The sequence below is a fragment of the Sus scrofa genome, chromosome 7, assembly GCF_054392235.1.
Source record: "Sus scrofa isolate SSC_HxYL_T2T_F1_AM1 chromosome 7, Sscrofa_HxYL_maternal_Yorkshire_Landrace_v2.0, whole genome shotgun sequence".
Classification (NCBI taxonomy): domain Eukaryota; kingdom Metazoa; phylum Chordata; class Mammalia; order Artiodactyla; family Suidae; genus Sus; species Sus scrofa.
In genome coordinates this window covers 88,590,876-88,616,923 of record NC_139389.1, presented here as the reverse complement: position 1 = coordinate 88,616,923, position 26,048 = coordinate 88,590,876, and the positions used below count along the sequence as shown (strand labels likewise).

Here is a 26,048-nt window from a genome sequence, read left to right as displayed (position 1 = left end):
AAATTTATTGAGACATTTTTCATGTTGTCTCACACAATTTCAAAATAAAAGGGGTTTCTCCATTATTGGAACTTGGGCATACAAAAACAAGACTGAAAAAAATGTGAGCAAGTGAAAAAATCCTAGAAGAGTCTCAGTGATTTTCAGTGACAACTTCCAAAGCAAGCAAAAGGTATAAAGAACAATTAAATATATTTTTATGCTTGAATTAAATAACATATCTATTTTAAATATGCCAATTTCAAATGTGAAACATTGATTATGGAATATTTGTGATATATCAAAATATATAGAAAGATATACTCAGATGTCTAATTCTACTATCCAAAGTAAATCAATAAAACTTTGGTATGGCCTGAAGCTATATTATACTGAAATTAAACTTTTTCTACATGATTAAATATAATTTTTATATTTTCTTAAACATTTTGTATTTCACCTTGTTTTATTTATTTTATATAGGGCTCTTGAAATTATCCTTGAGTCATAAAAATTTGATCTTAAGGATATATATATATACACACACACATATGTGACTATTTTCCTTCTGTTGAACGATTGCATTTTACAATCTTTATTATGTTTTTCAGATAATAGAAAGCTTATTCATCTGCACTGAATAAAATCTATTAACCTTTAATTCTGTGTTTTCCACTTTGGACATAACCCTAACTCAATGTTATAATGTAACAAAGCATTTGTATTTATCTATATATTTATCTTGATCAGACAAAATATTATAAAATACAACAAGCATATATATTTGCTTATATATTTACCTGTCTTTTGTTTAAATTGTTATTGTTGAAATATTTAAAGTATCTTAATTTATTTTTTTAAGATTGTGTAGCTAGCCAGCCTTATTTATTCCCAAATAAGTTCACACTTATACTAAACAGTATATTTTTTGATATGCAACTATTTATGAACTCTCAGCTTTCTTACATCTATTCATTATTCTTTCTACTCTTATGAAGGTAAAGTATCATTTTATTATTCTAGTTTTACAATACATTTTAATGTCACATAGATTTATCTCCTTTATTTTCCTCCATTTCAAGAATTTTCCTAGTAATTCACAGATGACACTTTGGAAGAACGGGTGGTTAAGGGAACAAGAGACATTGTCCTGCTTTTCTTGGGGAAGCCACATTATTCAAAGTTGACATATGATTTGGAACATATTTCCAATCTTGGTTATCTATGATTGATTGCCAGACCCATAATTATCAACCTTAGTTTTCAGTGCTACTGTAACTCCAAATGCTTTAGGTAGTAGATGATAGAACATAGTTACTATCATGAGTCTCAAGTTATCTACAGATTATTTTTTAAAATTTCTTTATGACTGTATGTAAAATAAATGATTCTCTGATTTGAAGGTTTTGGTAGCTAAATGCCAACTACATTTTTGAGAGCAGGTATACAGGACTAGAATCTAATTCAACTTTATTAAATATATAGAATTTGAACTTATAAAATTAGAATCTGCATTGAGCTCTATAAGCTAATATACCAGAGTTAGGCACTCATTAGAGTTTAGTGCTTTTATTGTTCTCTGAGATTTGTATGAAATTTATATACCTGTGTGTATAACTTTTCATTGAAATGTTATAATTTCAAATTTAACTACATTTAAAAATGTAATCATACATTTTTCCATATCAGTACATTTAGATTTCCATGTTTAAATCTTTCCATTAATGAAGGGGTTTTAATTGAGCTTTCCAATTTTTGGTTATTAAAGAAAATTTTCACATGAGCACTCCTGATAATTTTTTTTGGGGAAAACTTAGGCTACAAATCCCAGAATTGAAGGCTCTCCATTCAAACTGTTGCAAGACTTTTAGACCTAAGATGCAAATGCAAAATTCCACCCCCAGCAAAAAAAAAAGTGCCAATATCAAAAAGTAGGATATGAGAATTCTTAAACACCATCTCACACTCTGACCAAAACTGATTTTTTTTTTTTTTTTTTTGGTCCAGTCTGTCACTCTATGTCTTTTGTCTTTTGTTTTTTTTTTTCTTTTTCTTTTTCCTATTTCTTGGGCCGCTCCCACGGCATATGGAGGTTCCCAGGCTAGGGGTCTAAACGGAGCTGTAGCCACTGGCCTACGCCAGAGCCACAGTAACACAGGATCCGAGCCGCGTCTGCAACCTACACCACAGCTCACAGCAACGCCGGATCGTTAACCCACTGAGCAAGGGCAGGGATCGAACCCGCAACCTCATGGTTCCTAGTCGGATTCGTTAACCACTGCACCACGACGGGAACTCCCAAAACTGATTTTTTAATGTAATAGATAAAATTATGTATTGTGCTATTTTAATTTGCATTTAAACAAGTATCAGTAAGGTTGAGCACATTTGTTTTTGTTTAAAGATATTTGCAGTTCTACCTCTATGATCTGCCAATCCATATGCTTTCCCCACTTTTCCATTGTTTCTTTAATCTTTTCTTAACAATCAGAGATAATTATTCTTTGTTTCACTTGTTTGAAAATATATTCTCATTTCTTTTTTTTCTTTTCTTTTCTTTTTGCTTTTCTTTTTTTAGTTATTTCCCCAATACACTTTTTTTCTACTGTACAGCATGGTGACCCAGTTACACATACATGTGTACATTCTTTTTTCTTACATTATCATGCTACATCATTCATAAGTGACTAGATATAGTTCCTAGTGCTCCAAGCAGGATCTCATTTATTCACTGTTTTTATTTTTTTAACTTTCATAAAGTCAAATCTCTTAGTCTTTATCTTCATGATTCTAGTTTTTACATTACGCATAAAATGCTTTTATGGGTTACATTATGTTAAAATATATGGACCTATGTTTGCTTTTACTTATTTCATAGTTTTATTTTTACAGTTGTAAATCTTCTACAAGTCTCTTTAATTTATTTTCAAATGAGAAGTGAGGTTGGAAATCTGATCTCACCATCCACAACTGCTAATTATTTGTCCCATTATCATTTACTGAGTATTTTCCTTACTGATCCAAAAATCTATCTGTATCATATACCACATTTACATATGTGTGTCTAAATCTAGACAATACAGTTCACCTTTGAACATTGCAGCTTAGGGGCAATGACCTTCCACACTAATGGAAAATCCATGCATAACTTATAATTGGCCCTTTATATCCCAAATTCCTGGATTTAACCAGCCAATTTTGTAGTACTATAGCCTTTACTATTGAAAAAAAATTCCACATATAAATGGACATTTACAGTTCAAACTCCTGTTGTTCAAGGTTTGACTACACTTTCTGTTGAATTTTGCTGTCTCATTCTTCTTGCTCTGGGTCCTCATTCTCTGAAAGGCTATAACTGTATTATGTTGTGCTATAAGTAGTGCATGAAGGCAAACACAATGTTTCAAGGCAGAGTCACATGTCAAAAAGGCATGCTTTAGTGGAAAACTTCTAAGTAAAAATTTATCAAAGTTCCTTCTCTCATTATCTCATGGGAAGACTAGGTTATATTTCTGTGTGCAGCTTTGTACTGTGTTCTAGGAGAGGCATCTCACCTGCTATTCAGTCTACTTTATAACCAAACAAAAATAAGAATAAGCTGGAAAAGAAAATTAAAATATCAAATCTTGGGAGCCAAGCAATATGAATATTGAAGCTGGCATTTTGGGAGAACATGATAAAGTCAACTGCTAGTATTTATTGATATTGTGGAATTCTGACAACAGGAAGAGCCTCTTTCCTAGTGAAAAGCCACCAGCACCAGCTAACTTATTACTGAACAACCCTCCTGACTCACAGGTAAACAGCTCTTTTTGTCTCTCCACTAAAGTGCTTTATTATGTTATTTGCTGCTATTATTTCTTTTTTTAAATTGATATTTCCCCAACACAATTTTTTTTTCCACTGTACAGCATGGTGACCCAGTTACATATATATGTATACATAATTTTTTCTCCAATTATCATGCTCCATCATAAGTGTCTACACATAGTTCTTAGTGCTACAAAGAAGGATCTCATTGTTAATCCATTCCAAAAGCAATAGTTTGCATCCCTTAACCCCAAGCTCCCAATCCCTTGCACTCCCTCCCCCTCCCCCCCAGGCAACCACAAGTCTATTCTCCAAGTCCACGATTTTCTTTTCTGTGGAAAAGTTCTTTTGTGTTGCAAATTAAGATGCCAGATACAAGTGATATCATACGGTATTTGTCTTTCTCTGACTCACTTCACTCAATATGAGAGTCTCTAGTTACACCCACACTGCTGCAAATGGCATTATTTCATTATTTTTTATGGCTGAGTAGTATTCCATGTATATAAATACCACATCTTCTTAATCTAATTGTCTGTCGATGGACAATTTTGTTGCTTCCGTGTGTTGGCTACTGTGAATAGAGCTGCAATGAACATGCGAGTGCATGTGTCTTTTTTAAGGAAAGTTTTGTCCGGATATGTGCCCAAGAGTGGGAATTCTGGGTCATATGGTAGTTCTATGTATAATTTTCTAAGGTCCCTCCATATTGTTATCTATAGTGGTTATACCAGCTTACATTCCCACCAACAATGCAGGAGGGTTCCCTTTTCTCCACAGCCCCTCCAGCACTTGTTATTTGTGGACTTACTAGTGACGGCCATTCTGACGGGTGTGAGGTGGTATCTCATGGTAGTTTTGATTTGCATTTCTCTAATAATTAGGGAAGTTGAGCATCTCTTCATGTGCTTGTTGGCCATCTGTATATCTTCCTTGGAGAAATGTTTATTCAGGTCCTTTGCCCATCTTTCCATTGGGTTGTTGGCTTTTTTGTGGTTGAGTTGTATAAGTTGTTTATATATTTTAGAGATTAAGCCCTTGTCCATTGCGTCATTTGAAACTATTTTGTCCCATTCGGTAAGTTGTATTTTTGTTTTCTTTTTGGTTTCCTTTGCTGTGCAAAAGATTTTCAGTTTGTCACTGTATGCAGATGACATGATACTCTTTATAGAAAACCCTAAGGACTCAACCCCAAAACAACTTGAACTGATCAACAAATTCAGCAAAGTAGCAGGATATAAGATTAACATTCAGAAATCAGTCACATTTCTGTATACTGACAATGAAACTTTAGAAAAGGAATATAGAAATAAAATACCTTTTAAAATTGCACCCCCCAAAAATCAAATACCTGGGAATACACCTGACCAAGGAGGTGAAAGACTTATATGCTGAGAAGTATAAAACATTAATCAAGGACACTAAAGAAGATGTAAAGAAATAGAAAGATATTCCTTGCTCCTGGGTTGGAAAAACTAATATTGTAAAAATGGCCATACTACCCAAAGCTATCTACAGATTCAATGCAATCCCTATCAAATTACCCAGGACAGTTTTCACAGAACTAGAGCAAACAATGCAAAAATTTATATGGGACCACAAAAGACCCAGAATTACCAAAGCAATCCTGAGAAACAAAAACCAAGCGGGAGGCATAACTCACCCAGAGCTCAAGCAATATTACAAAGCCACAGTCATCAAGATAGTGTGGTACTGGTACCAAAACAGACACACAGACCAATGGAACAGAATAGAGGACCCAGAAATAAACCCAGACACCTACAGTCAGTTAATCTTTGACAAAGGATGCAAGAACATAAAATGGATAAAAGACAGTCTATTCAGCAGAACTGCTGGGAAACCTGGATAACTATACGCAAATCAATGAAACTAGAACACACCCTCACACCATGCACAAAAATAAACCCAAAATGGCTGAAAGACTTAAATATAAGACAAGACACCATCAAACTTCTGGAAGAGAATATAGGAAAAACATTCTCTGACATCAATCTTACAAATGTTTTCTCAGGTCAGTCTCCCAAAGCATTAGAAATAAAAGCAAAAATAAACCATGGGACCTAATCAAACTGCTATTATTTCTGATATTTCATTGGTTTAATTTTTATATCCTTGGGCCCTAATCAAGCTATTTTATGACTTTATGATTAGTCTTTGTAAATTGATATAAATCTTCTAGCTTTGTTCTTCAAAATTGCCTTGGCCCATTTTGGTCTTTTGTATTTCAGACTATATTTTAAATTCAACCTGTCAATTTTCAAAAAATACTGCTTGGAATCAGATTGGGAGTATGTTGAATATATATACATGAACTTAAAGATAATTGGCATATTTACAATTTGTGAATGTAATATCTCTTCATTTGTTATATGCTGATTTTGTTGTCCTTTTAAAATTATGATATTTGCAAACCTATTTAATATTGTTACTTATATAAAGTGATCTTCTAATATTGCAACATTTTTGCATTCTCGCAATAAAATATATTTTGTTAGAATGAGAGCTAAAAAAATAAAATTTGTGAGGAAGCAGTAGTATAAATTTATACAAACTTTTATTGAGAATTTTGCATTATTTAATTATTTGAAAATGACTAGTGATTCTACTTCTAGCAGTATAATCTTGAAAAAGTCATATGTAGATAGATATGTACATGTATACTGAACCATTTTTAAAATAGCAATTCACTTATATCTGGAATATAACATATGGCACAAAGGAAGCTTTCCACAGAAAAGAAAACCATGGACTTGGAGAATAAATTTGTGGTTGCCAAGGGGGAAAGGGAGGGAGTGGGAGGGACTGGGAGCTTGGGGTAAATAGATGCTGAAGGTTGCCTTCGGGATGGATTAGCCATGGGATCCTGCTGTGTAGCACTGGGAACTCTGTCTCGTCACTTATGATGGAGCATGTAATGTGAGAAAAAAGAATATATTCATGTAAGTGTAACTGGGTCACCATACTGTATAGTAGAAAAATGTATATATATATAAATAAATTATTAAAAAATAGCAATTCATCAGTAAAAACAAAATTCTGCTCATAGAAAATTGTTATGACTGGATAGCACTTATTTTTAAAAGTCACATACAAATTAACAATATGATATGTAAACTTTACTTCTACCAGGAATTTTATTTTCTTTAAATATTATGAAGCAAAATGACAAGAATACAAATACTTATCACAGAAATGTGAAGACCTTTATTATTTTTGTACTTCTCTGAATTCTTAAAACATTTCAAAATATTTTTAAACTACATTACATTTATTTTTATTAAGTCTTCAGTCAGATATAAAGTCTTTTGTATTTTCTCCTTTTTTTTTTTTTTTTTTTTTGGTCTCACTTGGAAAACAATGTATTGTGTTACTATCTCTTTTTAAGTATCAGCTACATCTTCCTTGTTATCTTGTTTCAAAATTTCTGGCTAGCATTTTTCATTTGTAAATTCATTCTGCAGAAGTCTGCTTTATACATCTAGAACAACATGGAATGTTCCCTGTAGATCCCCGTTTGTTTATTCAGGACCTGTAAGCCAGCAGCAAGCATCCACTTAGGCTGTCTCTGAGCATGTGCCTCCCAATCTACTAAATCCATAGGTCCAGAAGAAATCAGAGCCCATGGGAGAAGACTCAAATTGTTGGATCCTTCTTCCACATCAGGAAAAAAATAAGTTGAAAAGTCTTCTCAATTTGGCCAGCCATAGATATGTGTCTCAAAGACTCATAATGTTCCTTGTCTCTGTTCCTCTGACTTTCAGTAGTAACTTCAGAACTGGCTCCTAGATTGTCATTGCCCTATATTCCATCTACTCAATTTCCTTTTTCTTGGTTCTGCTTCTAATTAGAAAATGATGTGACATGCTTTCATTTACATGATCCTTACTATTATTATGCAGGGAGAAATAGATTTCAAGGTGAAAAGGTCCCCTTTTTTGCCTATGGAGAACCAACAAATCTATTTCTCAAATTCTAAAAAGGTGGCAAGGAAATCCCTTACTCTATCACCAACTGAGATAATCACTTTTCTTAAGATGAGTCCAGATATGAGTTACATATTGACAGCTTCAATCTTCTTCAAACACCTTGGTTTATGACAGGTATTCCTCATGATCTCTTCTAAGAAAATCATGTCTGTCATTCTACAAAAAATTTGGATTCCGTGTTGTTTAAAATTTTTGATTATTTTGCACATTTCAGTGGATTTTAGAAAGCAAAGTTAAATGAATGTGTATTTTATCGCTCAACTTTAAATAACAGACTTTAATCTATTTTGATTTTGTTTTAGGTAGCATATATCAACAGCCAAACAAATGAAAAAGCAAAATCCCTCCATAGTGTCTGAGTTTATTTTGCTGGGACTCACGGAGCTTCATGAGTTACAGATTTTCTTTTTCTCATTCTTTTCTATTATCTACATAGCCATTTTATTAGGTAACCTCATTATTATCTTGGTAGTGAAACTGGACCCTCAATTAAATTCTCCCATGTACTTCCTACTGGCCAACCTCTCCTTCATTGACATGGCTCTGGCCTCCTTTGCAACTCCTAAAATGATCAGTGACTTAATGAGTGAAAATAAGGCCATTTCCTATGAAGGCTGCATGGCCCAGATGTTTTTCCTTCACCTCTTTGGTGGAAGTGAGATGATGTTACTCGTAGCCATGGCAATTGATAGATTAACTGCCATATGCAAACCCCTCAATTACAAAAATATTATGAGCCATCGTGTTTGCCTCAGACTTGCACTCTTCTCCTGGACCACTGGTTAGCCAAATGGTTTTCACAGTGACTTTACCGTTCTGCGGCCCCAATGTTGTGGATAGTTTTTTTTGTGATCTGCCTCAGGTGATCAAACTGGCCTGCACTGACACTTACACTTTGGAACTATTAGTCACTACATTCAGTGGACTACTCTCTTTGTTCTGTTTCATCTTTCTGTTCATCTCCTATAGCATCATCCTGATTACTGTCCAGCATCATTCCTCCAGTGGGTATTCCAAAGCGATGTCTACTCTTTCAGCTCATAGTACTGTGGTGGTACTATTTTTTGGACCTTGCATCTTTATCTACATATGGCCATTCAGCCGTGTCTCTATAGATAAGATCCTTTCTGTGTTTTATACAATTTTTACTCCTCTTTTAAATCCAATCATCTACTCATTTAGGAATAAAGATATGAAGAAAGCAATAATAAAAATAAAGACCAGGCACGTGAGTTGCAGATCAACCTTTTAACTAAAATATTGCTATCATCAAAGGCATCATCATTGTTGCCATTATTGTAATCATCCAAAGACACAGGTATAAGATTTTATACCAGACATAAGTCACACTTTGGGAAATTATAATCTTTCCCTACACAAGCCTATATACAATAAAACATTCCTAATTGTGCATCTAAGTGCAGACCATTCCAATACATCATCATTCATTTATGTTGTAATTTTAAGTTTTGCTAGAAACTAAATTAGATTATAAAATACTGCTTATTGAGTTCTAACCACCTCTGAGGCACTTCACATGCATTTTCTCTTAACTTCACAACAATGAAAATGGAGAATATTATTTATATATTATCCACCGAAAACTGAGCATTATAAAATTTAACAAACTTGTCACAGAAATTTAAATACTAGACTTAGATCCGATGTCTAATTAAAAATATGTTGAATCTAAATTTTATTAGCATTCATAATTATTGTTTCCTGTCCCTTCCTTTACATGTCATAGACCTCATGAAATAAATCTTTCCAACAAAAGAATAAATCAATTTTCCATTGATCTGAAAGTAAAATTTCACCAGCCATTTCAATCTCCTTGTGCCCCTGATTCAATAGAAAAGCGCTTATGAGCAGCTAAGGAGATTGATCCCAGGCATCAAGGTGTACTAGGACTGCTGTTACACAACAGGGTTGGAACGATCATGTCTGAAGTCCAAGTGATTCTCTATGATGCCTCACAGTATTTGCATATCAAGTTGTAAAAGTGTAAAAATTTACATAGCCTAGTAAAAATTAAAACTTGATTTACTCCACCAAGTAAAGAATCACCATCAACAGAGGTCTTAGATGAAGACAAAAGAAGAATGTAATTGATAGTCAAAGAAGGCAGCCATAAATAAATATTCCAATAGTTTGCCATTAATAGAGCAATGATTACAGAAACGAAGAATGTCTTTTTCATAAAGTGTTTATGGTAATCCTGTATGCCTAGTATTTGTTAACAAATTTCAAATTAATTTTTTTTCTTTATCAAGATGTTAATTTACTATTTAGTCTCTGGGTTATGGAATATTCATGTGGGATTATGACTAAATTAGAAAAAATACCAGTACCACACTGAGAGGGATAACCTATGGGAATTTTTACATTTCCATGTATGTATGCAGGATAAATGAATCTTTAGGCTGAAACAATTGTCATTCTGTGGAAGTTTAAATAAAGGTCAAATGCTATGCTGAGCCACCAAACAAAAGGATGGTTTGTTTGCTGAGCCACCAAACAAAAGGATGGTTTGAATGTTTGTTGACTTTCAGCCCCACATGAGCTCTTCTATAGTCTCCTCTCTATAGTAGAGAACTGCAAGCCTGAAAATAACATTTGGTAAATTCTCTTGCAAACTTATCTCTACCTGGGTCCATCAGTGGAAGACATTAATATGATATTGAAAAAGACAAGAAAAAGGGAGAAGCCTATGTGTCTCTGCTTTGTGTTCTGACAGCAGCAATATCAGGCAACTGCAGAGTCCAGAAATATTTGCAGGAGCCCACTCTTAAATTCTTACCCAGCAGTAGGATAGAGGTTCCAGCAGCAGCAACAATAGCACTGTCCCAGAAGCATTTATGGGTTTTGGGTAAAGTCACTTCTTTGCTTATCTAGTCTTTGGACAGCTAGTTGCTGTCTACACTTAGTAAACTTGGAAACATTGTTTTCTCCTTTCGGCTCCTCATATTTGAGCTGCAAAGTTTTATTTTAGACTTCTTACTGTACCTTCTCTAGGTATCTGAAAGGCATCTCAAATCCAAGATGTAAAAACTAAATAACCACCTATCTTTCTAAACTTGTTATTTTTCCTGCACTCCCTATTGAATTAACAAGATCACTGTCATAAAATATTGACTATATACCCTGGGATGAACATTACACCCTTGAAACTTATTTATTTATACTTAGTAGTTTGTATAATCCCCTATCTTGCCCTTCTCTCCACCCTACATCCTTCTTTTTTTTTTTTTTTTTTTTTTTTTTTTTTTTTCATATCTGAGCTCTCCACCACTTACTTTCTTTTTTTTTTTTTTTTTAATTTTATTTTCCCACTGTACAGCAAGGGGGTCAGGTTATCCTTACATGTATACATTGCAATTACAGTTTTTCCCCCACCATTTCTTCTGTTGCAACATGAGTATCTAGACATAGTTCTCAATGCTATTCAGCGGGATCTCCTTATAAATCTATTCTACGTTGTGACTGATAAGCCCAAGCTCCCGATCCCTCCCACTCCCTCCCCCTCCCATCAGGCAACCACAAGTCTCTTCTCCAAGTCCATGATTGATTTTCTTTTCTGAGGAGATGTTCATTTGTGCTGGATATTAGATTCCAGTTATAAGTGATGTCATATGGTATTTGTCTTTGTCTTTCTGGCTCATTTCACTCAGTATGAGATTCTCTAGTTCCATCCATGTTGCTGCAAATGGCATGATGTCATCCTTTTTTATGGCTGAGTAGTATTCCATGTATATAAATACCACATCTTCTTAATCTAATTGTCTGTCGATGGACAATTTTGTTGCTTCCGTGTGTTGGCTACTGTGAATAGAGCTGCAATGAACATGCGAGTGCATGTGTCTTTTTTAAGGAAAGTTTTGTCCGGATATGTGCCCAAGAGTGGGAATTCTGGGTCATATGGTAGTTCTATGTATAATTTTCTAAGGTCCCTCCATATTGTTATCTATAGTGGTTATACCAGCTTACATTCCCACCAACAATGCAGGAGGGTTCCCTTTTCTCCACAGCCCCTCCAGCACTTGTTATTTGTGGACTTACTAGTGACGGCCATTCTGACGGGTGTGAGGTGGTATCTCATGGTAGTTTTGATTTGCATTTCTCTAATAATTAGGGAAGTTGAGCATCTCTTCATGTGCTTGTTGGCCATCTGTATATCTTCCTTGGAGAAATGTTTATTCAGGTCCTTTGCCCATCTTTCCATTGGGTTGTTGGCTTTTTTGTGGTTGAGTTGTATAAGTTGTTTATATATTTTAGAGATTAAGCCCTTGTCCATTGCGTCATTTGAAACTATTTTGTCCCATTCGGTAAGTTGTATTTTTGTTTTCTTTTTGGTTTCCTTTGCTGTGCAAAAGATTTTCAGTTTGTCACTGTATGCAGATGACATGATACTCTTTATAGAAAACCCTAAGGACTCAACCCCAAAACAACTTGAACTGATCAACAAATTCAGCAAAGTAGCAGGATATAAGATTAACATTCAGAAATCAGTCACATTTCTGTATACTGACAATGAAACTTTAGAAAAGGAATATAGAAATAAAATACCTTTTAAAATTGCACCCCCCAAAAATCAAATACCTGGGAATACACCTGACCAAGGAGGTGAAAGACTTATATGCTGAGAAGTATAAAACATTAATCAAGGACACTAAAGAAGATGTAAAGAAATAGAAAGATATTCCTTGCTCCTGGGTTGGAAAAACTAATATTGTAAAAATGGCCATACTACCCAAAGCTATCTACAGATTCAATGCAATCCCTATCAAATTACCCAGGACAGTTTTCACAGAACTAGAGCAAACAATGCAAAAATTTATATGGGACCACAAAAGACCCAGAATTACCAAAGCAATCCTGAGAAACAAAAACCAAGCGGGAGGCATAACTCACCCAGAGCTCAAGCAATATTACAAAGCCACAGTCATCAAGATAGTGTGGTACTGGTACCAAAACAGACACACAGACCAATGGAACAGAATAGAGGACCCAGAAATAAACCCAGACACCTACAGTCAGTTAATCTTTGACAAAGGATGCAAGAACATAAAATGGATAAAAGACAGTCTATTCAGCAGAACTGCTGGGAAACCTGGATAACTATACGCAAATCAATGAAACTAGAACACACCCTCACACCATGCACAAAAATAAACCCAAAATGGCTGAAAGACTTAAATATAAGACAAGACACCATCAAACTTCTGGAAGAGAATATAGGAAAAACATTCTCTGACATCAATCTTACAAATGTTTTCTCAGGTCAGTCTCCCAAAGCATTAGAAATAAAAGCAAAAATAAACCATGGGACCTAATCAAACTGCTATTATTTCTGATATTTCATTGGTTTAATTTTTATATCCTTGGGCCCTAATCAAGCTATTTTATGACTTTATGATTAGTCTTTGTAAATTGATATAAATCTTCTAGCTTTGTTCTTCAAAATTGCCTTGGCCCATTTTGGTCTTTTGTATTTCAGACTATATTTTAAATTCAACCTGTCAATTTTCAAAAAATACTGCTTGGAATCAGATTGGGAGTATGTTGAATATATATACATGAACTTAAAGATAATTGGCATATTTACAATTTGTGAATGTAATATCTCTTCATTTGTTATATGCTGATTTTGTTGTCCTTTTAAAATTATGATATTTGCAAACCTATTTAATATTGTTACTTATATAAAGTGATCTTCTAATATTGCAACATTTTTGCATTCTCGCAATAAAATATATTTTGTTAGAATGAGAGCTAAAAAAATAAAATTTGTGAGGAAGCAGTAGTATAAATTTATACAAACTTTTATTGAGAATTTTGCATTATTTAATTATTTGAAAATGACTAGTGATTCTACTTCTAGCAGTATAATCTTGAAAAAGTCATATGTAGATAGATATGTACATGTATACTGAACCATTTTTAAAATAGCAATTCACTTATATCTGGAATATAACATATGGCACAAAGGAAGCTTTCCACAGAAAAGAAAACCATGGACTTGGAGAATAAATTTGTGGTTGCCAAGGGGGAAAGGGAGGGAGTGGGAGGGACTGGGAGCTTGGGGTAAATAGATGCTGAAGGTTGCCTTCGGGATGGATTAGCCATGGGATCCTGCTGTGTAGCACTGGGAACTCTGTCTCGTCACTTATGATGGAGCATGTAATGTGAGAAAAAAGAATATATTCATGTAAGTGTAACTGGGTCACCATACTGTATAGTAGAAAAATGTATATATATATAAATAAATTATTAAAAAATAGCAATTCATCAGTAAAAACAAAATTCTGCTCATAGAAAATTGTTATGACTGGATAGCACTTATTTTTAAAAGTCACATACAAATTAACAATATGATATGTAAACTTTACTTCTACCAGGAATTTTATTTTCTTTAAATATTATGAAGCAAAATGACAAGAATACAAATACTTATCACAGAAATGTGAAGACCTTTATTATTTTTGTACTTCTCTGAATTCTTAAAACATTTCAAAATATTTTTAAACTACATTACATTTATTTTTATTAAGTCTTCAGTCAGATATAAAGTCTTTTGTATTTTCTCCTTTTTTTTTTTTTTTTTTTTTGGTCTCACTTGGAAAACAATGTATTGTGTTACTATCTCTTTTTAAGTATCAGCTACATCTTCCTTGTTATCTTGTTTCAAAATTTCTGGCTAGCATTTTTCATTTGTAAATTCATTCTGCAGAAGTCTGCTTTATACATCTAGAACAACATGGAATGTTCCCTGTAGATCCCCGTTTGTTTATTCAGGACCTGTAAGCCAGCAGCAAGCATCCACTTAGGCTGTCTCTGAGCATGTGCCTCCCAATCTACTAAATCCATAGGTCCAGAAGAAATCAGAGCCCATGGGAGAAGACTCAAATTGTTGGATCCTTCTTCCACATCAGGAAAAAAATAAGTTGAAAAGTCTTCTCAATTTGGCCAGCCATAGATATGTGTCTCAAAGACTCATAATGTTCCTTGTCTCTGTTCCTCTGACTTTCAGTAGTAACTTCAGAACTGGCTCCTAGATTGTCATTGCCCTATATTCCATCTACTCAATTTCCTTTTTCTTGGTTCTGCTTCTAATTAGAAAATGATGTGACATGCTTTCATTTACATGATCCTTACTATTATTATGCAGGGAGAAATAGATTTCAAGGTGAAAAGGTCCCCTTTTTTGCCTATGGAGAACCAACAAATCTATTTCTCAAATTCTAAAAAGGTGGCAAGGAAATCCCTTACTCTATCACCAACTGAGATAATCACTTTTCTTAAGATGAGTCCAGATATGAGTTACATATTGACAGCTTCAATCTTCTTCAAACACCTTGGTTTATGACAGGTATTCCTCATGATCTCTTCTAAGAAAATCATGTCTGTCATTCTACAAAAAATTTGGATTCCGTGTTGTTTAAAATTTTTGATTATTTTGCACATTTCAGTGGATTTTAGAAAGCAAAGTTAAATGAATGTGTATTTTATCGCTCAACTTTAAATAACAGACTTTAATCTATTTTGATTTTGTTTTAGGTAGCATATATCAACAGCCAAACAAATGAAAAAGCAAAATCCCTCCATAGTGTCTGAGTTTATTTTGCTGGGACTCACGGAGCTTCATGAGTTACAGATTTTCTTTTTCTCATTCTTTTCTATTATCTACATAGCCATTTTATTAGGTAACCTCATTATTATCTTGGTAGTGAAACTGGACCCTCAATTAAATTCTCCCATGTACTTCCTACTGGCCAACCTCTCCTTCATTGACATGGCTCTGGCCTCCTTTGCAACTCCTAAAATGATCAGTGACTTAATGAGTGAAAATAAGGCCATTTCCTATGAAGGCTGCATGGCCCAGATGTTTTTCCTTCACCTCTTTGGTGGAAGTGAGATGATGTTACTCGTAGCCATGGCAATTGATAGATTAACTGCCATATGCAAACCCCTCAATTACAAAAATATTATGAGCCATCGTGTTTGCCTCAGACTTGCACTCTTCTCCTGGACCACTGGTTAGCCAAATGGTTTTCACAGTGACTTTACCGTTCTGCGGCCCCAATGTTGTGGATAGTTTTTTTTGTGATCTGCCTCAGGTGATCAAACTGGCCTGCACTGACACTTACACTTTGGAACTATTAGTCACTACATTCAGTGGACTACTCTCTTTGTTCTGTTTCATCTTTCTGTTCATCTCCTATAGCATCATCCTGATTACTGTCCAGCATCATTCCTCCAGTGGGTATTCCAAAGCGATGTCTACTCTTTCAGCTCATAGTACTGTGGTGGTACTATTTTTTGGACCTTGCATCTTTATCTACATATGGCCATTCAGCCGTGTCTCTATAGATAAGATCCTTTCTGTGTTTTATACAATTTTTACTCCTCTTTTAAATCCAATCATCTACTCATTTAGGAATAAAGATATGAAGAAAGCAATAATAAAAATAAAGACCAGGCACGTGAGTTGCAGATCAACCTTTTAACTAAAATATTGCTATCATCAAAGGCATCATCATTGTTGCCATTATTGTAATCATCCAAAGACACAGGTATAAGATTTTATACCAGACATAAGTCACACTTTGGGAAATTATAATCTTTCCCTACACAAGCCTATATACAATAAAACATTCCTAATTGTGCATCTAAGTGCAGACCATTCCAATACATCATCATTCATTTATGTTGTAATTTTAAGTTTTGCTAGAAACTAAATTAGATTATAAAATACTGCTTATTGAGTTCTAACCACCTCTGAGGCACTTCACATGCATTTTCTCTTAACTTCACAACAATGAAAATGGAGAATATTATTTATATATTATCCACCGAAAACTGAGCATTATAAAATTTAACAAACTTGTCACAGAAATTTAAATACTAGACTTAGATCCGATGTCTAATTAAAAATATGTTGAATCTAAATTTTATTAGCATTCATAATTATTGTTTCCTGTCCCTTCCTTTACATGTCATAGACCTCATGAAATAAATCTTTCCAACAAAAGAATAAATCAATTTTCCATTGATCTGAAAGTAAAATTTCACCAGCCATTTCAATCTCCTTGTGCCCCTGATTCAATAGAAAAGCGCTTATGAGCAGCTAAGGAGATTGATCCCAGGCATCAAGGTGTACTAGGACTGCTGTTACACAACAGGGTTGGAACGATCATGTCTGAAGTCCAAGTGATTCTCTATGATGCCTCACAGTATTTGCATATCAAGTTGTAAAAGTGTAAAAATTTACATAGCCTAGTAAAAATTAAAACTTGATTTACTCCACCAAGTAAAGAATCACCATCAACAGAGGTCTTAGATGAAGACAAAAGAAGAATGTAATTGATAGTCAAAGAAGGCAGCCATAAATAAATATTCCAATAGTTTGCCATTAATAGAGCAATGATTACAGAAACGAAGAATGTCTTTTTCATAAAGTGTTTATGGTAATCCTGTATGCCTAGTATTTGTTAACAAATTTCAAATTAATTTTTTTTCTTTATCAAGATGTTAATTTACTATTTAGTCTCTGGGTTATGGAATATTCATGTGGGATTATGACTAAATTAGAAAAAATACCAGTACCACACTGAGAGGGATAACCTATGGGAATTTTTACATTTCCATGTATGTATGCAGGATAAATGAATCTTTAGGCTGAAACAATTGTCATTCTGTGGAAGTTTAAATAAAGGTCAAATGCTATGCTGAGCCACCAAACAAAAGGATGGTTTGTTTGCTGAGCCACCAAACAAAAGGATGGTTTGAATGTTTGTTGACTTTCAGCCCCACATGAGCTCTTCTATAGTCTCCTCTCTATAGTAGAGAACTGCAAGCCTGAAAATAACATTTGGTAAATTCTCTTGCAAACTTATCTCTACCTGGGTCCATCAGTGGAAGACATTAATATGATATTGAAAAAGACAAGAAAAAGGGAGAAGCCTATGTGTCTCTGCTTTGTGTTCTGACAGCAGCAATATCAGGCAACTGCAGAGTCCAGAAATATTTGCAGGAGCCCACTCTTAAATTCTTACCCAGCAGTAGGATAGAGGTTCCAGCAGCAGCAACAATAGCACTGTCCCAGAAGCATTTATGGGTTTTGGGTAAAGTCACTTCTTTGCTTATCTAGTCTTTGGACAGCTAGTTGCTGTCTACACTTAGTAAACTTGGAAACATTGTTTTCTCCTTTCGGCTCCTCATATTTGAGCTGCAAAGTTTTATTTTAGACTTCTTACTGTACCTTCTCTAGGTATCTGAAAGGCATCTCAAATCCAAGATGTAAAAACTAAATAACCACCTATCTTTCTAAACTTGTTATTTTTCCTGCACTCCCTATTGAATTAACAAGATCACTGTCATAAAATATTGACTATATACCCTGGGATGAACATTACACCCTTGAAACTTATTTATTTATACTTAGTAGTTTGTATAATCCCCTATCTTGCCCTTCTCTCCACCCTACATCCTTCTGATCACCACTAGTTCGTTCTCTAAACTTGTGAGTCTGTTTCTATTTTGTTATTTTTTTAAATTTATGTTACTTTTTCATATTCTGCATCTAAGTGAAAACATGTAGTATCTGAGTTTCTCTGTCTGACTTACTCACTAAGAATAAGACCCTAATACCCTCCAGGTCCAATCATGTTGTTATAAATGGAATATTTTATTCTTTTTTTATGGCTGAGTAGTATTTAATAATACACACACACATTATATGACACATCTTTTGATCAAAGATTACAAACTTCTGGTTGTAAGATCAAAAAGTTCTGGGGATCAAGGGTACAGTACAGCCTGGTGAATTTAGTTAAGGATACCATATTATATACTTGAAAGTTGCTAAGAGAGTAGATCTATAATTTTCTCACTACCAAAAAGAAATAGCAATCTTGTGACATGAAGAATATGTTAGCTAACTATGGTGGTAATCACTGTGCAATAAGCCATCAAATCAACACGTTGTACACATTAAATATACAAATTTTATGTCCATTAGATCTTAATAAAGCTGGAAAAATATTATGATCTTGTTAAAAAAATGACACTATCAGATTGATGGTCCAAACTAGAAACCAAAATTTATTACCCACTACATATACATGGTCCGTGATGGTCCACATTTCTCTGAGGCTGTGTTCATGTTTCCTTATTCTCTTTTTTTCCTACCTGTTCTTGAGACTGTGTAACACCTATAGGTATAATACTCAGCTTCATTGATACTTTCTTGTATCAGCTTAAATCTACTGGTGAGCCCCTCTAGCAATTATTTCATTTGTGCTATTGCACTTTTGAATCCAGAATTTCCATTTGGTTCTTTAAAAAAATAATTTCCATATCTTTGTTGATCTTCTCTATTTGATGAGACATTGTTATATTTTCTCTATTCTTTAAACATGGTTTCTGTTAGTTCTGAGAGTATATTTTTTTCATTTTTAAAGTTTTATTGAAGTATAGTTGATTTACAATGTTATGATAATTTCTGCCACATAACAAAGTGATTCATTGATGCATATACACATATCCACTCTTTTTCAGCTTCTTTTCCATATAGCTGCTTTGAAGTCTTTTTCTGCTTAGTGCAAATCTGGGTCTTCACAAAAGCAGTTTCTATTGCCCTTATACTTCAGTATAAGACACTCTTTTTTATATATTTGTTTCATTTTTTATTTTTGTTTAACAAACATTTTTGTTAATATATTGTGGCAACACTGGCTGCTGACTCTGCCCTTTCAGTATCAATGTTCTGTGATTGTTTGCTTGTTTAGTGTCCTGACTGAGCTAAGCCTGTGAAGTTTATTTCCTCTGCAGTGTGTAGCCTCTTTTATACCTGTTTATATTTTTTTCCCCTTGATTTTAATCTTCCAGTCCAGCTACCTCTGAGATATCATAAGCCACTTATTGGTCAATGATTTTGCCTAAGTCTTCTTGGACAGTTATAATTTTATCTTTTACTACTAGATGTGCATGTGTGTGGGGGGGTGGGGGGTGGAGGCTACTAACCAAGTTTAAAGAGTTTACACCTCTGCTCCAAGTTTAGTCAGAAACTAGTAGCTGGATGCTCCCTCTCCAGTCATTCCTAAGATATGCACGAAATAGGGCTTTCACACTCTCTTCTAGACTATCAGGAATTTCTGCAGTTTTATTTTTAAGTTTTGCTTCCTAGGAGTTTTCCTTGCTTATTTTTCAGAGTATTAGAAGTTATATGTAAGCTTCTTGTGACAATGAAGCTTCCACCTTTTGTTAATGGGTATGTGGGTAGCTTAGAGAATCTTGTCTTTCTGCTCTTGCCTTTGGCTGATTTCTCATACATGAGTGCAGCCATGGCATGCTCTTAGTTTCCCTTATCCCTAAGGTGGCTGTGATCTCAGTAGAGTTTTTCTTGTTTGTCTCTTGCTTTGTTTCTCTATCTTAAATTGCTGTTTGCTTTGCAATTTGGTTTGTTGATACTAGTATCATCATGTTATGACTGTCCTCTTAATTGCTCTCCACAAGAGCCACATTGGGGTGTTTTGTTTGTTTGTTTTTGCTTTTTAGGGCTGTACCCGCAGCACATGGAAATTCCCAGGCCAGGGGTCAACTTGGAGCAACAACTGTCAGCCTACACCACAGCCACAGCAATGTGGGATCCAAGCAGCATCTGTGACTACACATCAATTCATGGCAATGCCGGATCCATGACCCACTGAGCGAGGCCAGGGATTGAACCTGTATCCTCATGGATACTAGTCAGATTCGTTTCTGCTGCACCATAAAGGGAACACCAAGCCCCATTGTTTTGACATTGTCTTTATACATGCAACACTCCAAGCTATATTCTGAACAAAGGCAGGCCCTTCAAGAGGAGTTGTGGAGTTCTTTATCCTTACGGTACACCTAGTCTTCTGGGTAGAACCCATTTGTCATTTCTGTCCCTTCCTGGAGGAGCTGGGGGAAGGGACAGAAGCTCGCTTCTCTCAGAATGACCTCTCTGCTCTAATGAGTGGGCACTTGGGGTAGGAGAGACCCTGGCAGATCTCAGCCTGCTCCTTCTGGCATGAATGTCCACTTAACAAGTAAGCAGAGGATAGAGCTGCTGAGGAGGGGCCTATTATTCTCAGGCTGCCATGACTGGAGTAGAACTATTAAGTGATTATTATTGTGGTAAGATCACTCAACATGAGAACCATCCTCCTGACAAAATTTTAAGTGCACACTAGAGTATTGCTAACTATAGGGAAAAGGTTTTATAGAAATTCTCTAGAACTGATTAGCTTTGCATAATTGAAATGATATACCCATTAAATATCAACTCCCCATTTACTCCTCTACCCAGCCCCTGCCAACCACCATTCAGCTTTCTGTTTTCACGAGTTTAACTGCCTTAAACACCTCATATAAGTGGAATCTCTGTCCTACAAGTAGGTGTTGGGTGGGGAAATATCCTTTCCATGATTCCTACATAGAATAGAGCTTTTTCAACATTTATGGCCTTAGCCTCCCAGGGTGAAATCTGAAACCACAACCATCAACTGGAAGCTCTAAGGAAAGTGAGTCTCTGTCTTTTTGACTATACCTTTCTGGAGCAGAAGACACAAAGTAGAGCAGGGAAGGGCTTCCACAATATAGAGCTGGGAGGGAAGGGTAACAAGAAGCAGTGGTGTGGCTTAGATGCCAGACTCAGTGTTCTTAAGATTTACTAGCTTTTCTTTCTTTGTTGTTGTGTTTTTTTGTTTGTTTGTTTGTTTTTGTTTTTTTAGGGCCACACCTGCAGCATATGGAAATTCCCAGGTTAGGGGTCCATTTAAGCTGCAGCTGCCAGTCTACACCATAGCCACAGAAATTCCAGATTATTTAACCGACTGAACAAATTCAGGGATCAAACCTGTATCCTCATGGATACTAGTAGGTTCTTAATCCACTGAGACACACCAGGAACTCTGTTGTTCTTCACAAGTTTCTCTACACAAACGTTTGTTTTAGGAGTTTCCGTCATGGCACAGTGGTTAACGAATCCGACTAAGAACCATGAGGTTGCAGTTCGATCCCTGACCTTACTCAGTGGGTTAATGATCCAGTGTTGCCATGAGCCGTGATGTGGGTTGCAGACGCAGCTTGGATCCTGTGTTGCTGTGGCTCTGGCGTAGGCCAGTGGCTACAGCTCCAATTTGACCCCTAGCCTGGGAACCTCCATATGCCGCCAGAGCAGCCCAAGAAATGGCAAAAAGAAAAAAAAAAAATGTTTGTTTTGTTGGGGAGATAATCCACCAGATTTCACAGTCTGCCATTCCACAAATCCTACCTCTTTTGATTCTAATGCAGAAAATCTACAAACAGTATTTTGGAACTCACCACTATATGCATGCTGCCATTAATCAGGCACACTCTGTTACCAAATCTTCACAATGCTTCCTGATAACTTAAATATAACCTCTTCTCCATCACTCACTATGGCCTCAGATCAGACTTTCATCATTTCTTATCTAGATTATTAAAATAGCAATAATCACTTCACAGTGCTACTACTATGACCTTGTGAAACTCAGTTCTCTTCATAGTCTCTATTTCAACATTCCAGTAGCTCCCTATTAAGTACAGAATATATTCCACACTGCCCTGAGTGATATTTAAGACTCTTCAAAGTTCTTATTTGAACCTAATTTTCTGTCCTAGCTATTTCCTGTTCCCTTAATATGTCAAACTATTCTATGCTTCCGTATCTTCCTACATATAATTATTTCTGCCTAGATTTTTCTTCTTGCTTCCCTCGGTAGGAAATCTGTATCTATCATTAAAGACATAATTGCCTCTTTTGGGAAATATAGCCTCTTTTATGAGAAATTTGCAAACTCTATAAAACTGTTTGATTTATTGTTTGCCTGTATCATCACAGTTAGCACAGGATTATTCAGGGACAGTTTCCAATAATAAGATTCTGAAATCCTTGAAGATGGTTTCCTGACATACAGAATGAGCCCTAGAAAGTTTCAAGCCTTGTTGAATTCAATACCTATTTAAGGCCTTATTGTAGCCACTAGAGAACTAGTTGTAAATAGTTTATTTCTTGGAACAATACCCTCACTGTAGTACTTATGCTGCCAGAAAATAAATTTGAAGTTAGAACACATACATTTTGACCCACATTACTGTTAGAGAAAATCAAACGACAGTATATTCAACCCTAAAGAGTTGAAGGATATCAGAGAAAGGAGACAAATTCACTCAATAAATCAACCAGAAGTAAGAAGTAAACACAATCTGTATACCAAGGAATATACATGTATATAATAAACTGAATATAAATTGAGAATATTAAACATTTAAGGAGAGGAAAGGCATACATCAAGAATCACAGAATTTTATCCTGGCTAATAATTTAGAGTACATATTTAATCAAGATGTAAAGAGCTACTAATGTGAGTTGTATGGAACCTGGAGGAATACTCCATTGGGTCAGAATTCATAGTTGAACCAAAAGAGAAGACTGAAGTAAACAGTCATCTAAAAAGTTACTTAAACCCACTGTCCAAGGAAGGTGAATACGTTTTCAGCTTGCTGTCTTCAATTAGGTATAAAAAATGAGAACATCTATTTACATGTCTTATAATTTTAAAAGGCAAATAATCTTTACTAATAATTACCACATTGATTATTTTAAGTAATTTTATTTGTATGTTATGTGGTTATGCTCCACATGACAAAGTTTCTGAAGAAGGTGTGAGTTAACCAAAGACAGAGGAGTTGAAGGCATTTCTCTTCATGATCATTTGCTTTGGGCAAATTATTATTTAATAAGTAATTAGCATTCTGTATAATAGCTTATGTGTGCCAAAGTAAAGAGGAGGGGATACACAAAGACTGTATTATTTTATCTATTTTATTTTATTTTAGTTCAACTTCATTAGGGGCTTTAAAAATATTTCTGCAAATAAACTTTGGATTGAAGATCATTCTAATTCTTAAAACTCAAGTAAATGATTACAAAATGAGAAAACTGATTTTACCTATAATACGAACTCTTTTTCAGTTAAATCATAAAGTAAATGAACAATGAGGTATCAGGACTGACACACTGGATAAAAATTATTATTAAAAAACATTATTTTACAATGCGGATATACTTCCATTATTAACAATGAACTTGACAATCTATACTGAACCTTGATATATTAGCTAGTGATCAAGATCAGTAAAACACTAAAAAGTAAATATATATAACAAAAATCTCTATCATTTTATTTACAATATCAATAGTCACATGATAACCAATAGAAGGCTATAAATTTACACCAACTGTAGTATAACGTGTTTTTGAATGTTTCTTACTAAAAAGAGCAAAGGCTGTATTCCACTGAGAAATTACTTGTGTTTTCTGCATTCTGTAAAAATGGCTAAGATGAGCAATATGACAATAAACAAACTACATTTCTTTTCTTTTCTTTTTTTTTTTTTTTTGTAACTGGGTCACCTTGCTGTACAGTAGAAAATTGACAGACCACTGTAAACCAGCTATAATGAAACAAACTACATTTCTTATTAACAAACACTATTGAAAGGTACACAGGAACCATTTCTAACCATCACTAATGATCTGCAAATCAAGTGATAGAATAAGTTATGTCTTGGGAGAAGAAGTTTTGCTTTACAGAAGAATGTAGAATTTGTATATAAAAATTCTCATCAACTGTAATGAATCATAATAAAAGCAAATTCTATGACAAAATCTACATTAAGTTGTAGGTTGAGTAGTGACTTTGACTGGAATTAAACAAGGACTTGGACATAAGATACAGAAATGTCAACTAATTTGAAAGTTACTCGTGACATCCTTTGTTGGCATGTTCATTGAAACAGATTTTAAAGCCAGTGATGCAACGTACAGCAGAATGAACAATATGATTAACTTTGTAAAAGCAACACCTTGTAAAACAAGAATTTATTATAATACTTTATGGTAAAATGGGTAATGATAATGAAACCATTTTGTGCCATATAAATATTCTCTGAAACTCTCATAGTAAGGTAAATAACAATAAGTATTAACATTTTGGTGAGGATAAGATAGTTGTAACATTAATGTATAATATAAAATTTTACATAATTTATTGTGATTTATTCCCAATTTATCTCTAAAAATTTCCACTTCTTGAATATGTTAATGTGTATATAATGGGCTTTTAGGTATAAATTTATAACATATATGAGTCAATTTTTATATTAATGATGTTATGCTCAGAAAAGTTTGGAAAGTATTCATCTAAAAAATTGCCAAAAGCTGTTAAAAGGAAGGTAAGAAAATAGCATGGAATAGCATGATGTGAGGGAAAGGAAGTATCCACTAAATCAAAGACGTCTACACTAACTATATCACAACCAGTCAACCAACACTCTCATGTCTATTTGAGTCATTCCTATGCTCAAGGAGAGTGACAGCATAGCACAGGGCCGTAAATTAAGAATGCACATCCCTCCTGGTCATGCTATGGCAAGAGCCTCAGCGTTTTAATACTCCCACTGAAATTTGGATTCCCAGAGCTCTAACAAATCTGCCTCCAATGTGGTTCACATCTTTATAAAAGAGACAGAAAATACCATGCAGAAACACATTAAGGGCATCACAGAGAGTGAAAAGAAGATTTCTAATTTTGACTAAACCCATGAACATGTTATTCCTCATGATGTGCCTTTAGTGCAGGTAAGGGACATAGACAGCTAATTCATTAGAAGGTCAGTACACTGCCTGACCTTAATTAGGTATTTTAATTAATTTTGTGTTGGTGGGAAGGAAAAGGCTATGGTTGTGAGATGAAATCACATACCTATTTCACAATGAGCTATAACCAACATTTCCTTGAAAATTTAAGAGACATATGCTCTCAAATTGATATTGCAGAGTAAAATTTTTCAGTAAATGATAAGAGACTAAGAATGAATGAATATAAAATTAAGAAAAGTAAATCTTGAGCATCCAGATAACTTATACTATCATTTAAAATAATGGAAAAGCTAGAAACTCATAATTTTATTTGCAGAATAGGGAAATTGTTCTTTTAATCAAGTTTCAGATACTGGTTGAAAATGTAAATACACATATCATAATGACAGTTTGAAATAGGAGTTTGCATGGGAGAATTAATGATGAGAACTATATATTTAGAAAATCTCTGTATAAAACTTACTGTGAAGCCATACATAGAAAAGAGATTTTAAAGGAATAAAGAGGAAGCAGTCCTTACAGGATGTTCATATTCA

The 26,048-nt window shown here is 34.5% G+C and overlaps 1 long non-coding RNA gene and 2 pseudogenes across 1 annotated transcript in view; 2 read left to right on the top strand and 1 right to left on the bottom strand.

Annotated features, from left to right (window-relative positions):
* The window catches only part of LOC146401740 (uncharacterized), a 269,339-nt gene that overhangs the window by 229,775 nt on the left and 13,516 nt on the right, over nucleotides 1-26,048 (bottom strand). The gene's annotated exons all lie outside the window — the stretch shown is intronic.
* LOC146401743 (olfactory receptor 4K3-like) lies at nucleotides 8,124-9,048 on the top strand (annotated as a pseudogene).
* Nucleotides 15,379-16,303, top strand: LOC146401742 (olfactory receptor 4K3-like; annotated as a pseudogene).